The sequence below is a fragment of the Pinus tabuliformis genome, chromosome 3_2, assembly GCF_031772625.1.
Source record: "Pinus tabuliformis cultivar Carrire ecotype Pingquan chromosome 3_2, CPIR1, whole genome shotgun sequence".
NCBI classification, from domain to species: Eukaryota; Viridiplantae; Streptophyta; class Pinopsida; order Pinales; family Pinaceae; genus Pinus; species Pinus tabuliformis.
Genome location: NC_142302.1, coordinates 760,306,583 through 760,309,462, shown reverse-complemented (window position 1 = coordinate 760,309,462; position 2,880 = coordinate 760,306,583).

The following is a 2,880-nucleotide window of genomic DNA, read 5'->3' as shown; positions in this document are numbered from 1 at the left end:
AAAATTAGGGAAAGTTCATTGATTGATTCTTGCAAAAACAAATTTTACATGCCATAACGAATCAAGATTTCTAGATAATGTATTACGCATGTTAATATGGCACTCCTAGAAGCCGTAATTTAAAAAAATATAGCATACAAAATGAAAGAAAATGACAATAAACTTAGAAATTTCCAACAAGAATCATTCCATGACTACAATGAATGATGGGAATGGAGCCTTTGTGGAAGTGATTCTTGTGCATCTAAGAAATCTGTGGTATTGTGAATAATTTGTAACAATTGAGAATATCTGTAATTCCTTGCAAGAGGGTTTGTTGGGTATTTTATGTTCAAGCCCAAGAATGAAGTGGGATAGCTCGAGTGATTCATTCTCATTTTCTCTTTCCTTACCCAACCACACATTGGTGTCAAGGATTTCTTTATTCATTGATACCTCACTATCATTGTCACTGCTCACCTCCTTTCCATGCTAGTGTTTCCTCTAGTAGCCTTTGTTGTTGCACTAGATTTCGAGATCTCATCTTCGTTGGTGCTTCACTAGATCTTACAACTCTTCCAACCTAGTTAAATACTGTGTAATTATTGACTCCTACATTCATAGGTATTTCAAGAATTCTTCCACCTTTGATGCCCATTTGTTCTTTGCATTGGCATTGTCGTTGTTTGTCTTTATTGGTGCATCAACAATGTCACTGCTTCCCTTATTTTCTCCTCTTTCGTTTGTTCATCTCTTGCCCTTCAAAGAGCGTTGGTATCACCTTCACTCCTAAAGGTAGCCCGATACAATTATAAGAATACTCAAATCTTGCTTGTTGGCATCTCCAAGATGACTCTCATTTTTATAATGGCATGGCATAAATAGGCTCTTGCAATGTATCTCAAGCACTTGCGTACGTGTAAGTATTGCATCTTGATCATGTTAACCCCTCACCTCTAGGGGTAACTAGAATATATTTTATCATATCTGATTTTAATCATAATTCACTATTTGAGCCAAAAGTGTCACCATTTTTGTATTCATGTATTATATTGGGCCATGCTTGAATGAGTTATGTGAAGTGTTTGACATAGGTGGTATATATAGACCTTTTGTGGCCGATCACATTGTCTTTTGAATACCCATCTTCAAGATAGTCCTCTCTTATATTCCTATTTGACTATCTTTTGGTGACATTAATTTGACACCATGTTTGTCATTTATGAATTGTTAGGTATGCAAGGGTTTTTAGGTGGATCTATCAATACACATGATGTAGGGGAGCCCTAGTTTCATCATTCCTTTCTATATAAAGTGTGTCTCATGTTATAAAGGTTGTCGCATGTATATAGAAACATTTATCTTATACCCAGGCATGGACCCCCCTCTTATGTTACTGTTATCCACTTAATTTTTCCATTAGGAATATTACAATTTATCTTATACGCAAGTATGGACTCCCTTCTTATGTATTTGGCACATTAAAGTGTAGGACTCTTTGAGATGATTAGATAGTTGCTCATGTTGTTTCATATTTCCATCAATTTAAGTTAGGGTTTGTAAGATGTGCAAATTTACGGCACAATAGGCTATGAAGGAGGTATTACCACGCAAACTAGCAGGGGTTCCTAGGAGGGCAACTACTAGGTCAAGGGCAATAGTGGAGGCTTAGCCCACTATCACCACAACTAAGTCTCCCTGCTCTTTACGGACTTTCTCCGATGGGAGGAGTCCCGGTAGTGTAGGGATCACTTTGTAAATTAGATTTCAATGGATAGGTGAGAAGTGACCCTAAAAGCCCTTTCCCAAGGATGGAGTGAAAAATGGAACTTGCTTGCTCTTTAAGCAAGGGACTTGGTCCAATAGGGGTAAGGGGTGAGGATTGAAGGGTTGAGAGAGAAAGAATAGGGTTATAAAGGAGTTTCTAAATCGCTATAGTCCTTGGAAACTTCGATTCTCAAATGGTCTTTGACAAATAGTCTTTATTGAGAAGTGGGACCACACAGGGCCAAGTGGACCCACCCCAGGTTCGGGGATGGAATGTAGCAACCAATGATGTTCCTATCCTGGAAAAGTTAGGGGAAAGGACCAAACAAGAATATTTACTTCAGAAAGGTAAATTGATCCTATTAGTGTCTAGCCTTGGGGACGCCTAGGCAAAATTCGGTCCTAGAGCGAGGGCTTGAGATTCTCAGAGATTCCACCGTCAGAATGGCCTCAAATTTGGAGGAGAGGGAGGGGACCCACCAACACAGTGGCCTAGAGCATATCGAAATCTTTCCTTGGGCCAATTGCCTAGAAATTGATGCCCTAGGTGACCCACTGGGGCTAGACTTGGGAAAAAGGGAAAATGGTAAAAAGAAGGTTAAAACTATCACCTCTTTTTGAGGGATCAGTGCCTAGTTCACTTGGGGATATGGAGTCAAGGATAATGATGAGGAAGAACTTGGTTTCTTTGATCAAGGAGGCCCAGAAAGTCAACTTTGTCCAATGTTGAGAGAAAGAAAAGAAAAGTGACCTTCAGGCATTTATACTTCAAAGAAAATGATGCAAGATTCTCAAAATAAATAAATCTCTTGGAAATTTCATTCATATAACATTGACCAATACATTAAATTAGCTAAAATATGCTCAATTCCACATTTTGATAATGCAACAACTAGCTCTAATTTTAGCAGTATGCAGCAACAAGAATAATAACATAAAAATTTACTTACAACGTTATAGAGTATATCCAACCAACATTTCGTTTGCTCAATAAAGCTCCAAGACAAGAGAAATAGCCCAAATCCATACATCAAAATTCATCCATCTCCAAAAATATCCACCAAGGAAAAAGTGCGAAAATTCTCTATGATTAGAGAGATCCCAAGTCAAGTGATGATACAAATGAATGTATAT